Source organism: Theobroma cacao, chromosome 2 (assembly GCF_000208745.1).
Source record: "Theobroma cacao cultivar B97-61/B2 chromosome 2, Criollo_cocoa_genome_V2, whole genome shotgun sequence".
Lineage (NCBI taxonomy): Eukaryota > Viridiplantae > Streptophyta > Magnoliopsida > Malvales > Malvaceae > Theobroma > Theobroma cacao.
In genome coordinates this window covers 8988326-9004327 of record NC_030851.1, presented here as the reverse complement: position 1 = coordinate 9004327, position 16002 = coordinate 8988326, and the positions used below count along the sequence as shown (strand labels likewise).

General features: G+C 38.5%; 1 pseudogene; it reads right to left on the bottom strand.

The window, feature by feature from the left end:
- Positions 1018 to 8236, bottom strand: LOC108660632 (annotated as a pseudogene).

The window sequence follows — 16002 nt, the reverse complement described above, 5'->3', positions numbered from 1 at the left end:
TAGGCTCGACTTATCTCACAACAGGTTCGATCTAAAAATTAAAATTCTTAGACTTAATTTAGGTTCGACCTATCTCACAACAAGTTCGATTTTAAAAATTAAGCTAACTTAATTGGATTAACATAAAATGAAAAAGACTCAAATCTTTCCGTCAAAGTTTTACAATCTCAACCTTTTAGGTCGATTAACTTTCTACCTTCGACGCTTGGGACGTGAATTAATTTTGATTCTTGTTTTGAAAATGATCATGTGCATGGTTAGGCATGTATGCATGATTGACATGATAGAATGCTTTTCATGTTTATGATTCATTAAGGTTCCAAGACCTTTCTATTGCTTCATCCGATTTTTCACTGCAATTTTCGATCTTCTTTGCCTGTTTTCTTTCCTCTTGTAGAATTCAGGTAACTCCAGATTTTCCCTTAATACCCTCTCTTTTGACATCTGACTTTGCCTTAGGTTCAGGGCTCTACCATTCTTTTTTTCATCCTTGAGTCTTTTGCTGAACAATGAGTGTAATTTCTTGCTTAATTAGTTTATTTCTTTTACCAATTATCATTCATTTCTATGACAATCACTATGTGAATCATGGGATGGTAAATAACGAAAAGGTTAAAATAAAGAGATGAAGAAAAATTTCATATATGAGGAATCAAATAGTTCAAGGCAAACAAAATTTACATGGCAAACATTAGATCTTTAAGTAATGAACACTCAGACCACTAAGAGAAAACAATCTGATATTCGACTTCAAGAATTGTCCTTATTTGATGCTTTGAGCAAATCTGTAGGTTACAAACTCCCTAGCTTCCCCTATTTTGTGAGATTGCGGAGCTCCATTCATGGTGTATTTTTACCTCAACCTTGTGTCCCGTTTAGGCTGACATTTTCAAATTCCATTCCAACTTCCTGTTTTTTGGCCTCGAGCCGCCCTTTTTGGGTTTTCAGCATGAGCCTCCTCCTTTAGGTACGAGCTGCCCTTTTCGAGTTTTCAGCACGAACCCCTTCCTTTTTTTTTTAGGCATAATACTTATTCATCGCATCCGCATTTATCGGATTAGGCAGATCTCCCCCATCCATGTCAGCCAAAATCAAAGCTCCTCTTGAAAAAGCCTTCTTTACCACATATGGCCCTTCCCAATTCGGCATCCACTTTCCCCGAAAATCAGTTTGATTAGGGAGTATTCTCTTGAGAACCAACTCTCATTCTTGGAACCGCCTAGGATGAACTTTTTTCTCGTATGCTCGCATCATCCTTCGTTGGTACATCTGACCATGACAAAGAGCTGCAAGCCTTTTCTCCTCAATCAGATTCAATTGCTCGTAACGGGAATGGACCCACTCAGCATCTTCCAATTCTGTTTCCATCAACACCCTCAATGATGGGATTTCGACTTCAACAGGTAGAACTGCTTCTGTACCATACACTAATGAGTACGGAGTTGCCTCGGTGGAGATACGCACAGAAGTTCGATATGCATGCAAGGCAAAAAGAAGTTTCTCATGCCAGTCTTTATAAACTTCAGTCATCTTTTCGATAATCTTTTTAATATTTTTGTTGGCTGCCTCTACCGCTCCGTTCATCTTCGGACGGTAAGTTGTCGAGTTATGATGCTTGATCTTGAATTTAGTGCAAACCTCCTTCACCATCGCACCATTCAAATTGCTCGCATTATCATTAATGATCCTTTTCGGCAGCCCATACCGACATATGATCTCTTTTTGGATGAACCTGCACACCACTTTTTGTGTCACATTGGCATAGGAAGCTGCTTCTACCCATTTCGTGAAATAATCAATGGCCACCAATATGAATCGATGTCTATTAGAGGCTTTCGGCGTAATAAGTCCAATCACATCCATTCCCCACATTGAAAATGGCCAAGGTGCCGTGAAAACGTGCAATGGGGCTGGTGGAGCATGGATTCTATCAGCGTATACTTGACACTTGTGGCATTTTCGAGCAAAGTTTATGCAGTCTGATTCTAATGTCAACCAATAGTAACCAGCTCTCATAATTTATCTAGCCAACATATGTCCATTAGCATGAGCTCCACAAGTTCCTTCATGGACTTCTTTCATTATTTTGTTGGCTTCCGCAACATCCACACATCTCAAGAGTACTTGATCTCGACTCCTTTTGTAGAGCACTTCTCCGCTAAGGAAGAAACCAATTGCTAATCTTCTAAGAGTTCACTTGTCATTATTCGTGACATTCTCAAGATATGTCTGGTGCTTGATGTATTGCATGATATCATGATACCACGGCTTACTATCAACCTCTTCTTCAACATTCAAGCAGTGTGCGGAGACTTCACGAACTTCTAAATCAAAAGGGCGTACATCGGCCGCCTCTTTTATTTTGAACATCGCTGCGAGGGTGGCCAAAGCATCAGCAATCTGATTCTCTTCTCGAGGCAAATGGTTGAAGCTGATTTCTTTGAACTGTTGGCTTAATTCTGTAACCAGCTTTTTATATGGAACTAGTTTAGAATCTCTAGTTTCCCATTCGCCTCTCATTTGACATATCACTAAAGCCGAATCTCCGTAAACATCTATCGCGTCAGCCTTCATCTCAATTGTTGCTTGTAATCCCATTACCAATGCCTCATACTCCGCCATATTGTTAGTACAATTGAAATTCAATCTCGCCGTGGCTGGATAGTACTTTTCATTTAGAGAAATCAATACTACCCCAATTCCATGCCCCAAAGCATTGGATGCTCCATCAAAATACACCTTCCATGGATTTAGTTCATTGGGACCACCTTCTTCTATATGCAAGACGGCCATCAAATCTTCATTTGGAAAATCGAAACTTACAGATTCATAATCCTCATTAGCTCGATCTGTAAGGAAATCAGCGATGACGCTCCCTTTGATTGATTTTTGGGACACATACACAATGTCATACTCAGACAATAGCACTTGCCATCGAGCTATTCTTTCGGACAGGTAGGGTTTTCCAAAAATATACTTGATGGGATCTAATTTCGCCACCAACCATATTGTGTGATACAACATATACTGTCGGAGCCTCTGGGCGGTCCATGCTAGCACACAACACATCTTTTCAAGCGCAGAATATTTGGACTCATATTCCATGAATTTCTTGCTCAAGTAATAGATGGCCCGTTCTTTCTTCCCAGTTTCATCATGTTGTCCCAATACACATCCCATAGAATTCTTGTTCACAGTCAAATACAAAATAAGAGGTTTTTCGACTGTCGGTGGCACCAGCACCGGTGGATTTGTGAGATATTCTTTGATTTTATCAAAGGCTATTTGACATTCTTCATTCCACTCTCCTAGGTCTCGTTTTCGAAGCAGCTTGAAGATTGGATCGCATTTGCAGGTGAGCTGGGATATAAATCGAGCAATGTAATTCAACCTCCCTAAAAATCCTTTCACTTCTTTTTGCGTTTTGGGAGGTGGTAGCTCTTGAATAGCTCGTATTTTATCCGGGTCCACTTCAATTCCTTTTTCACTTACTATGAACCCCAACAATTTTCCAGAGGTTACACCAAAAGTGCATTTTACAGTATTCAACTTGAGTTGGAACTTCCGCAATCTCTCGAACAGTTTCTTGAGATTAACAGTATGATCCCTTTCTGTATGAGATTTTGCAATCATGTCATCCACATATACCTCTATCTCTTTATGCATCATATCGTGGAACAAAGCTACCATTGCCCTTTGGTAGGTGGCACCTGCATTTTTCAATCCAAATGACATTACTTTGTAACAAAACGTTCCCCACATGGTTACGAACGTTGTTTTTTCCATATCTTCGGGTGCCATCTTAATCTGATTGTAACCAGAAAAGCCATCCATGAATGAGAACAAAGCATGTTTTGCTGTGTTGTCCACAAGAGTATCAATATGTGGCAAAATGAAGCTATCCTTCAGACTCGCTCTGTTTAAATCCCTATAATCGACGCACATTCTAACTTTTTCATCCTTCTTAGGAACTGAAACTATATTAGCCACCCATTCAGGGTACTTAGCCACCTCTAAAAATCCAGCATCGAATTGCTTTTTTACTTCCTCTTTAATCTTCAGCAACATTTCTGACTTCATCCTTCTCAACTTCTATTTAATAGGCTTGCAATCTGGTCCCATAGGTAACTTAGGGACAACAATGTCAGTATTAAGACCTGGCATGTCCTGATATGACCAAGCAAATACGTCCACATATTCACGGAGCAGTTCTTCTAACTTCTGTCGTTCATCAGATGACAGCGAGGTGCCAATCTTAACTTCTTTCTTCTCTTCCCCATTTCTGAGGTTAATCATTTCTGTGAGTTTCTGGTGAGGTAAAATCTCCTTTTCCTCCTGTTCTAGCATTCTCGACAAATCAGGGGGTAAGCCATAGTCATCCACCTCCTCTTCATTTTTCAATTCATCAACGTTCGGAATCATCTCAAAATCGATATTCAAATCGTTGTCTAGATTGTCTTCGTGTTCATTATTTAAAGACCTGCAAACAGGTAAAGTTGGACGCGTGTATGGGTGAGTATTTATTGGCTAAAAGAATAGATGAAAGGAAACATGCAAAAAGATTGATGAATTATGAAACACATTATGCATTGTCATTTATTTAAACGATGAAGGTAACAGAAAGCCCTACTTAAACAAGAAATTACTCTTAACATCCTTGGGCATAGGCATTTAGATAAAATTGTTCATTACATTTCGGAAGACTTAAAGACGATGGGTAGTTTTGTGGCTGTCCAATTGCTTAGCTCTTCTCCTGGCAGTACTGGATACACCACAAGGATCTTCTCATTAGGTTCTTCATCTATGATCATATGGATTAATAGCTCATCAAATATCCGTAGAACCTGATTGACCTTTGTTGGTGCTTGGAGATGAATGGAACCTGCAGAGTGAAAAGTCTCATATAAGTGTGGGATTGTCTGTTCCCCAAATTCTTCTTCCTTTCCCTCAAGTTGAGCCATCCTTTTAATCTTCTTTCGAGCTGCCAGTTTCTTTCTTTCTTCTTTGGTAGGCTTGTATCCCAAACCAAATCTTTCTTCATTCTTTATTGGAGTCAGAGGACGGTTAATTCCTTGTAAATTCTTTCCTAACCCCAGACCGACACGGCATCTTTTACCCATTGTATGCTTAACCCTCATTTTAGTTGCTACTGACAAACGAGGAGTCGGTATCACTTCTCTTTCCCCCACATAAGTAGCATTAACAAATTCAAAAGATCTGAAAGAGCATTTTGGGACTTCTTCTGTCGCCTCTACATAGGGAGCAGATGATGGTTGAATAGTCAGTATGTCTTCCTCCGCAGATACACTTATCAGTTGGCCCTCAGCTATGAATTTAACTTTTTGATGAAGGGAAGATGGTATGGCTCCCGCCATATGAATCCATGGACGCCCTAACAAGCAATTGTATGACGGGGCAATGTCCATGACTTAAAATTTGACCTAAAAAATGCAAGGGTCAATTTTTATCGGTAGTTCAATGTCCCCTACCACCTCCCTTGTGGTCTCGTCGAAGGCCCTCACAACCATGCGACTGGTTCTCATATAAGACACATCTACTGGCAACTTGGTTAAAGTAGAGCGAGGCATGACATTTAATGCTGAACCATTGTCGACCAAGACCCTAGGTACGGCATGGTCCTTGCATTTGATGGTAATGTGCAGAGCTTTGTTACTTCCTCGACCACCCGATGGGATTTCTTCATCATTAAAGGCAATGAAGTTCCCCACTATAATGTTCCCCACAATGTGGTCTAACTTTTCCACTGATATATCTTGTGACACATAAGCTTGGTTCAAGACTTTAAGCAGTGCGTTCCTGTGTGCTTCCGAATTCAAAAGCAATGATAACAGTGAGATACGAGCAGGCATTTTGGTTAATTGTTCTACCACACTGTATTCACTGTGTTTGATAAACTTGAGAAATTCACTCACTTCTTTCTCGGTAACAGGATTTTTGACCTCATTGTTTGGAGTAACTACAGATTCGACAACTTGGTCCTTGGAAAAGGTATCTGCTTTCTTCAGGCCTCCCTCTCCCTGTGCAGGTTTCTCTTTTCTAACTCTTTTCGTTATCTCAGGGGAATAACATCGCCCACTTCGCGTTATACCCCCCACACCAGTTAGATCTTTAAAAGATGCTTGGGGGGCGAATGAAGCTGTGCCCAAAATATTACACTCATAATTCCATGGGACAACCTTATCGCTCTTGTAAGGGAACGGGCTGGGGACTTCGATGGTAATACCACTTCTAATCATAGCAGGGGATGTATCATTCATCGGGCTTCTGTTTTCTTCATAGAAGATGGTGAGAGGTTTAGGTTTGTTCGTCCCGAATGAACTTGATGCCACTTCAGCTGGGGTGTCTCCATTTATGGTTCCGACCAAATTCTCTTCGGCTTCTTCATAAAACTCAATTACCGATGAATCCATCAATTCTTGCAACTTACGACGAAAGTTATCGCAATTTTGAATGGAATGCCCAATTGCCCCCATATGAAATTTACAAGAATAAGCGAGATCATGCCCCAATTCCTTTGTATCGATGGGTTCTGGAGTAATGGCATTTATCTTGGACAACGCCGCAAACACTTTATCCATTGGCGTTTGAATCTCATCAATACTCTTTTTCACTTTTCGAATCATCTCTTCATGTATGGCATTCATAGTCGGTCTTCCATGATTAGAAAAAGGATTTTCATCAACACTTAAACTGTCTTTTTTGGCAAAATTTAAAAGTCTTGCCTTGATGAGGGCTTGAACTTTATGTTTTAAAGCAGTACAATTCTCGGTGGAGTGCCCTTGAATTCCAAAATGGTAATCACAATGCACATTCAAGTCATACCATTTCGGGAAAGGTGGTCGGAGTGGTTCTAAAGGGGTTCGAGCAAGGAGTCAATTTTCTATGAGTTGTGGCAGCAATGTAGTGTAAGGGACTGGAATAGGATCAAACTTTAGTCTTTCTAGGGTAGTTTTAGGTCCTCTTTAACCATGGCCAAGATTATTGGTTGAAGTTACCGGTCTTGGTGGTGGAGTTTGTGGAAGAACATTGGTCTGAAAGGTTAGTTGCGGGGCAGGTTGGTACACATATGGGTTTTGTGTGATGTTGCCTATGTTCGGATAGAAGGGTTGGTATGGGGTGTACGGGTAATATGGGTTAAAGTTGTGGGCTTGTTGGCTGTCGTGAGCGACTGCTTGCACGTCCCCTTCTTTTTTCCTGGGCATATTCCCTTTCTTTGAGCTAGTAACTTCATGCCCTTCAAGTTTTCCACTTTTGATAGCTCATTCTATTATTTCTCTCGATAAGACCAAATCTGTAAAGTTTTTCGTGGCATTACCGATCAATCGCTCATAGAATGAAGCTCGGAGTGTGTTTATGAACAACACAGTCATCTCTTTATCAGTGAGAGGTGGCTGTACTTGCGCTGCTATATCTCTCCACCTTTGGGCATATTCTTTGAAGTTCTCGCTTTGCTTCTTTTCCATAGTCTGCAATGACAATCGATCAGGGGCTAATTCAGCCACATGCTTGTATTGGGCTATGAAGGCTCTTGCTAAGTCTTTCCAAGTCTTAATACGATTTCGATCTAGCTATACGTACCACCGAGCAGCTGACCCAGTCAAGCTGTCTTGGAAAAAATGGATCAATAATTTATCATCGTGAAACTATGCAGCCATCTTCCGACAATACATGGTAATATGTGCCATGGGACATTTTGTTCCGTCATATTTTTCAAATTTCGAAACCTTGAACTTGGCAGGGATCAATATATCCGGCACTAAGCATAGCTCGGTTGCGTCCATGGTACCAAACCTATCAACTCCTTCGATAGCACGAAGACGTTCTTCCAACAGATCAACTTTTTTTGGTCTTTTTCATTTTCTCTTGTTTGTGATGAGTCCTTTCTTAGTTTTTCTTGCTCTTTTGGATCATCTAAATCTGGGACATGTATTGATTCAGCAGGATTTATCCCAGAATATGACCCAAATTGCCCATGAGTCGGTTGATGGCCCAGCGGGGGTGGTGCATTGTAATAAACGGATGGCATCACTTGAGGGTGGACCCTTTGAGAGGTTTGGGCATGTGGTGGAGTGAACCTTGGGGGATAGGATGGATCATCCCTTTGGTTTCCACTGTCTTGTGCTGGTGGGTTTTCTGACAGAGCTGGCTCTTCGATCGCTCTTTTTCCTTTACTGAAACTCATCATCAATTCCATCATCTTTGCNTGTTCTCTCATTTCTTCCTGAGCTTTTTCATTCTGTCCATTCGCTCTCTTTGTTCTTCTTCCATGATCCTTGCTCGTTGATGCGTATTATGAACACGTTGGTCACTTGGCTTAGGTGGTCGAGCTATTTTGGAACCTTATTATTGATCATAAACATAAATTAGATGCGTATTCGATGCATGAGTGAACCCATTATCTTTATTTTTAGATGAAAATACTTATTATCATGAAATGATGATTTATGCATGTATGAATGATTATGTACTAAAAGCATTCGTCACATGACACCCAACAACAAAGTTATCCATTGCATAAGATATTTGTCTTTGATTACAACTCAGAAGCTATCTAGAAATATTCGTCAATCTTATTATAATGGCTATACACCTCATCTAAATGCTTGATCAACTGTTGCTTTTGTTTTCCAATTGGAAAGATCTGGCTCCTTAATATGTCCGTCTTCCAAGCCATGCTTCTCGCCTTGTAAGCCACCTCCCTCATTTGCCAAACCAAGTAATCCATATGGTCGTGTTTCTCTATATAAACTTATTTGTAAGATTACCCCACTCTTGAATTCTGGTGCTCTGTTGCTTGAGGCGTTCATATTCCTGTTGATAAGTTGTCATGACCCCTTCGAGCTCTTCATACTCCTGTCTTAGTAATTGGATGGACTCTTGTTGGAATCGCACTTGTCTTCTTAGTCCATCATTGTGCGTTTGAAGTTCATTGCCTTGATTTTCTCTCACCTGTATTTCCCTTTGAAGTTCACTGGTCGTGGCAGAAAACTTATCATTTAGGCTCTCATACTTCCCTTCTATTCTCGGACCTTCTTTCTTTGTTCACTTACTTCTCTTTTCATTTTCTCACACTCTTTTTGGAGGTCTTCATACCGTTGCTTCCAACTGGAATTTTCAGCTTCGGATTTCTTTCGAGCCAACTCACTTTCGAGCAAAGCGTCTCGTGGTTCTGGATCAACTGGGCCACGTAGTGCATCTTCTTTCGAATATACCACATCCTTAACTCGTTGGTCATGCCATATCTGATATCCGGTAGTCACTTCATCGGTGTACCTCCCTTGATCAACTCGGCTGGTTTTCTTCCAAGCTTGCATAATCTCCTCAATCTTTTTTAGAAAACCCGGCTCTCCATAAGCAAACTCCAAAGTATTAAGTCTGTGTGTCAGCGGCACAAACTACTCTGCCCAAATTGTCTTCTCACCATAATTGGGGCGTAACTGATCGCTCCCCATGGCCCCATTAATGGTACCAAAGGTTCATTTCCGCATTTGTACAAGACCGGGTGATGCGGCATCCACGGAGCTCTCCATGTCACTTCCACACTCATGAGTTCCCAAAGTCTAGAGATCCATTGCTCCTTAGTCCTATTTTCTGGCCATTCACTCTCACAAAATTCTCTGATAGGGGCAGTTTGAGGATGAAATGGCTTTCTGAACTTATCGACCTTGCATTCGAAGTGACTTACTATCCATATGGAAAGTAATTGTCCTTATTTGATGCTTTGAGCAAATCTGTAGGTTGCAGACTCCCTAGCTTCCCCTATTTTGTGAGATTACGGAGCTCCATTCATGGTGTATTTTACCTCAACCTTATGTCCCGTTTAGGCTGACATTTTCAAATTCCATTCCAACTTCCTGCTTTTTGGCATCGAGCCGCCCTTTTTGGGTTTTCAGCCTGAGCCTCCTCCTTTAGGTACGAGCTGCCCTTTTTGAGTTTTCAACATGAACCCCTTCCCTTTTTTTTTTTTAGGCATAATACTTCTTCACCGCATCCGCATTTATCGGATTAGGCATATCTCCCCCATCCATGTCAGCCAAAATCAAAGCTCCTCCTAAAAAAGCCTTCTTTACCACATATGGCCCTTCCCAATTCGGCATCCACTTTCCCCGAAAATCAGTTTGATTAGGGAGTATTCTCTTGAGAACCAACTCTCCTTCTCGGAACCGCTTAGGATGAACTTTTTTCTCGTATGCTCGCATCATCCTTCGTTGGTACATCTGACCATGACAAAGAGCCGCAAGCCTTTTCTCCTCAATCAGATTCAATTGCTCGTAACAGAAACGGACCCACTCAGTATCTTCCAATTTTGTTTCCATCAACACCCTCAATGATGGGATTTCTACTTCAACAGGTAGAACTGCTTCTGTAGGCCCAGCCATCCCTTTTTTTTTAAATTTTATTTTTAATTTATTTTTTATTATTTTGTTTCATTTTATTATAATTTAAAATTATTTATTTATTCATTTGTTTTAGGTGTCTACAAATACAAGTATTATAAAAAAAATGAAATGATTATTTTGAGTAATCCGATGATAGAATTCCATTTAAAAAGAGCAAAGAGTTGCCTCTTTCGGTGAATTTCTTAGGTGTGGAGTTCAAGATGGATTTTCACCGAAGCGTCGGGATAAATTCGAACTCTATACTCCAACACCCATTCACTCAAATAATCATTGTTAAAAAATAATAGATACGTTAAAAAAATATATACATAATAAATAATAATAAATATATGAACAAGGTAATAAATTACCTTCAATTATTATACATATTATCGCATAAATAACCAACTAACTAAATTAATAGACGCGTTCATGTAGATATCATCATTTTATACTGTCACGACATGCCACATTTATCATGTAAATAGGGCAGGAATTCCGATGATGAGATTTCCTCGAAGAGCTTGTAGAGACGAGTTCTTCCCGAGATTTCCCTAGGTGAGGAAAACTTCAAGACTTCACCAAAGCGTTGAGATGGTCTACGAATGGTTTTCCAATAAACAATTGTCGCCCCCATTATTAAAAATTGAATAAATCATAACATCATTCTACGATCGCATTATGTGCATCCGTGAATCGAATAAAAGATTCAATCAGCTAACATAATAAAGCATTAATTAATAAGTAAGGATTAAGAAAATATAGAAATAAAATCAAGGTAGGCTACAATAGGATAACTTAAGATTAAATGGTACCGTTCGCGGAATGGGAGCCACGGAGGTGCTAACCCTTCTCCGTGCGTAACCGCACTCCCAAACCCATCTCTAAAAAACGTGGACCAGTTCTCATTCTTTTGATGAACCTATAATTAATTTAGGACTTCATCGATTAGAATCGGGTTAATAGGTGGCCAATCACACCTAGATAAAAAAGATTGGTGACGACTCCTAGATATTTTATTTTCGCCCGCGTCTAGCGGACGGGTTCCCAGACCCACACGTTGCGACAATGATGATATAAAAATCTAAAAAAACAAATGGAGGAAATGAGCTTAGAGAATAATAAAAATAATGAAAAAAGCTCATCTAGAAGAGAAAATGAAACTCCATTTTTAGGAAATATGCAAATAGCAAAAAATCAGCATGATGATCTACCAAGGAGTTGGAGATTTGTAAGAGATCACCCACAAAACCAAATAATAGGTGACATTTCACAAGGAGTTAGAACTAGGAAAGCAACTAGAGAAATTTGTGAGTTTTCAACTTTTATATCGCAAATTGAACCTAAAAACTTTGAAGAAGCTGGAAATGAGGAAAGTTGGATAATAGCCATGCAAGAAGAACTTGATCAATTCACTAGAAATCATGTATGGTCATTGGTACCTAGACCTTCAAATCATTCTATTGTTGGTACTAAATGGGTATTTAGAAATAAAGTAGATGAGCAAGGAAATGTAGTTAGAAACAAAGCTAGGTTGGTAGCAAAAGGATACAATCAAGAAGAAGGAATAGATTTTGATGAAACCTTTGCTCCCGTAGCTAGGATTGAAGCCATAAGGTTGTTGCTAGCTTTTGAATGCTTCATGAATTTTAAGTTATACTAAATGGATGTAAAAAGTGCATTCTTGAATAAACTAATTCAAGAGGAAGTTTTTGTATAACAACCACCTAGTTTGAAGATTATGAAAAATCTAATCATGTCTGTAAGCTTCACAAAGCATTGTATGGATTGAAACAAGCTCCTAGAGCTTGGTATGAGAGGCTTTCAAAATTTCTAGTTGAAAAAGGATATGATAGAGGTAGCATCGATACTACATTATTCATTAAGAGATATCTAAATGATTTAATTGTTGTGCAAATATATGTAGATGATATTGTATTTGGTGCAACCAATGAAACTTTATGCAAGAACTTTGCAAAGGAAATGCAGGGTGAATTTGAGATGAGCATGATGGGAGAGTGAAAGTACTTCATGGTCTTTAAATTAAGCAAAGTGAGGAAGAAATTTTCATCAATCAAGAAAGATATAATCATGATATGCTCAAGAAATTTGATATGCTAAAGTTGAAATCAATTTCCACACCAATGAGTACATCTACCAAACTTGACATAGATGAAAAAGAAAAAGATGTAGATCAAAAGCTCTATAGAGGTATGATCGGCTCACTTCTTTACTTAACAGCTAGTAGACCAGATATTTAGTTTTGTGTGTGCCTATGTGCTAGATTTCAGTCACAACCTAAGGAATCACACCTAACAGCTATTAAGAGAATCTTTAGATACCTCATAGGCATTCAAGAACTAGAAATATGGTACTCTAGAAACTCAACTCTTAACTTAGTTGGATATCCAGATGCTGACTTTGCTGGCAGCAGAACTGATAGGAAAAGCACTAGTGAAACATGCCAATTTTTAGGAAGGATGCTTGTATCTTGGTCCAGCAAGAAGCAAAACTCAGTAGCACTATCTACAGCAGAGGCTAAATATGTTTCATTACGTAGTTGCTGTGCACAAATCCTTTGGATCAAGCAACAATTAAAAAACTATGGAATAATCATGCATAATGTACCAATATACTGTGATAACACAAGTGCAATCAATATATCAAAAAATCAGGTGCAACATTCTAAGACTAAGCACATTGAAATTAAACATCATTTTATTAGAGACCATGTAGTGAAAAATGACATTAAAATAGACTTTGTGAATACTCTACATCAATTAGCAAACATTTTTACCAAACCATTGAGTGAAGATAGATTTTGTGAGATTAAAAGAAATTTGGGGATGATTAATGTGAAGGAATTATAAGAAAATCTTTGACTCTCACATTGAAAATAGAATGCATTCAGTCGACTAAGAAATTCTTAGACAACTAAGAGTGGCCTGACATCCTTAAATAATAAGACTCAGTGAATTTAACGAAAAAAAGAGTAAATTATGGTAAAATTTTGATTTACCGGGTGTAAAGAGGAATAGAGCAAAGTTGCCAAAGGTAAATAATCAAAATTTTAGAAGGAGACTTGAAAATATAAAGAAATAAAAGTAAGGCGATTTTTAAAGGAATATGAGAAGTCTTCTGAGAAATAACTACTGCCAACCTCTTCTTCCCTCTTTTCTGCAACCCGTTGCTCTAAAAACAAAAACCTAAACCTTCCTAGTTACCTCTAAAATTGACTCAGACCTTCAAAAATTTTTAGAACTAAAATGGCTAGAACATCTCAGAGTAAAGAAGCATCAGAGAAGAAGAAAGGAAAAAGACCAATAGAGGAAGAAACTGAAATAGAAAGTTAGAAGAAGAAACAAAAAATGGAAGATAAGATCACTGAGTTAGACAAGCTGAAGGAAAAGGAAAACATGAGGTCTAAACCTGTGGCTGCAGATAGTTCTGCCACATCCAACACCGCACCTACATAACAAGGTGCTAAAGGTTTAGCAGAGCTAGCAGAGAAGTCTGCAAGTTCTGACACTAAAGTAGAAGGCTCTACCTATAAGTCTACCAATCCTGTTCTGCAAACTGAGGACTCCCTACAAGGAGTTGAACAGCTAGCCAAATCACCCTCCCCTAAAACTCAAAGCAAAAATGACTCAAAACAAGGAACTGAAGTAGCTAGTGTAGAAATTGAGAAATAGCAGGCCTTTTGTCCGAACTCAGAGGAAGTTTCCATTATGAATATTTTTCATCAAATGGTTAGAGAGGAACAAGCTGAAAAAGACACTGTCAAGATAGCAACTCAGAAGGATGGTGTAAATGTAAGAAAAGGAAAGAAACCTGCTTCAACCCCCAAACCAAAGGTAAAAACAGGGAAACCAGAAGCCACCACAGCACCACCAGCTGAGGCAAAATAACCAACCAAAGGAAGAAAGACTATGACAACCAAGACAATTTTTCTCAAAAGAAGAAAGTATTTCAGATTGACAAAGAAGTCCAAACCAGTTTCAGCCTCTTTTCCTCACAGTACAGTTCATGTTTCAGAAAGATATTCTCCAAACTCCTCTCCTAGAAAGTCATCTCATTTTCGAGAACCCTCTTTATTTTCTCTTAACTCTTTATATGGAACTGAATTCTCTCCTTCTGCTTCATCCGATGAGTAGAATCCCCATTCTTTGATGTTGACAAAAAGGGGGAGTAGTATGGCACTAGGGTAGAGGAACTAAGAACCTAGGAAAGGAAAGAAAGTAGAAATAGGGGAGCATGAAATTAAAAAAATAGGAGATAGGAAGTATGACTAGTTCGGGGGTATTTTTGAAATACTTTTTATTCAACTGATATTTGTGCCTTGGTGGCACTTAAACACTTAGCTTTAATTTTCTTATTTATGTGGATGTATGTGAGATATGAATGCTGATATGTTTATGATATTTAACTACTGTAAACTGAAGTATGCTGATGTTTTGATATGTTGACTGTCATAAACAAAATCTACTGCTAATATGCTGATATGGATTTACATGCTGATAAGATAATGATTATATAATGTTTGATGAGAATGAGCTATAGATGAAGCATAAAGCATATCAATTGAAATGTGGATGATGTAGACATAATCTGAAATCATTTGACTGTTGACAGCTGCTGGAACATAGATAAAAATCTGTCAAAACTTGCAGCTGAAAATCTATGGATTCAAATCACTTTATATTGCTGCACATATATATTCTCTAAATATACAATATCATTTTCTATATGATGAGAATAAAACTGGTTAAAATAAAATAAGCAAATATGCACACACTAAGGCGAAGCTTATACTTAGGGGGAGCAATCCTCAATTCCTACAGAAAACTAAAAAGAATTTAAAATGACACTATGCTGTTAATCAAGGAGTGTTTTGTTATCATCAAAAATGGGAAAATTGTTGGCTCCATTAGTTTTTGATGATAATAAAACATTCCCATTTATTTGTGTTTAATTCCTTTACTTAAGTGTGCTGAAAATTAATACATGAAATTAATTTCTTAAATCTTCAAAGAATACTTTTGAAAGAAAAAGAAAGATAAAATCAACAAGATGTTACTGAATAACAAGGAGGAAGCTTGTTGGTTTAACAAGAAAGAACATTGGTTGACCAAACTTCAAATTGAAGAAATGGCGGGCTGAAGAGTTTGAAAAACAGAACCAACCTAGTCAACCAAGTCAGTCGACTAAGTGCTCTCTGCCAGAATCTGCAAAATCGAAATAGAATCAACTTAGTCAACCAAGTTAGTAGACTACGAGCTCTCTATTTGCAATTTGAACAAGAACACTACAAGACAGATTAATGGCTAGAACTCATTCTCAATTATTTCCAACGATCATAAATTGTCAAATTGCCATCAAAGTTGCATCTCCAAGTATAAAAGGGTCTTCCAACAATAAATAACAAGTTTTTAGAAGCTTTGAATGAGATTTGAGCTATAGAAAGTAGAAAAACCAAAAAAGCTTCACTGCACTTTTTTGCACTTAAACGTCTAAAAAAGCTTCACTGCACTTTTTTGCACTTAAACGTCTACTCTTTGTCATTGTATTTAGCACTCATCTTGTACCAATCAGATCAATTTGT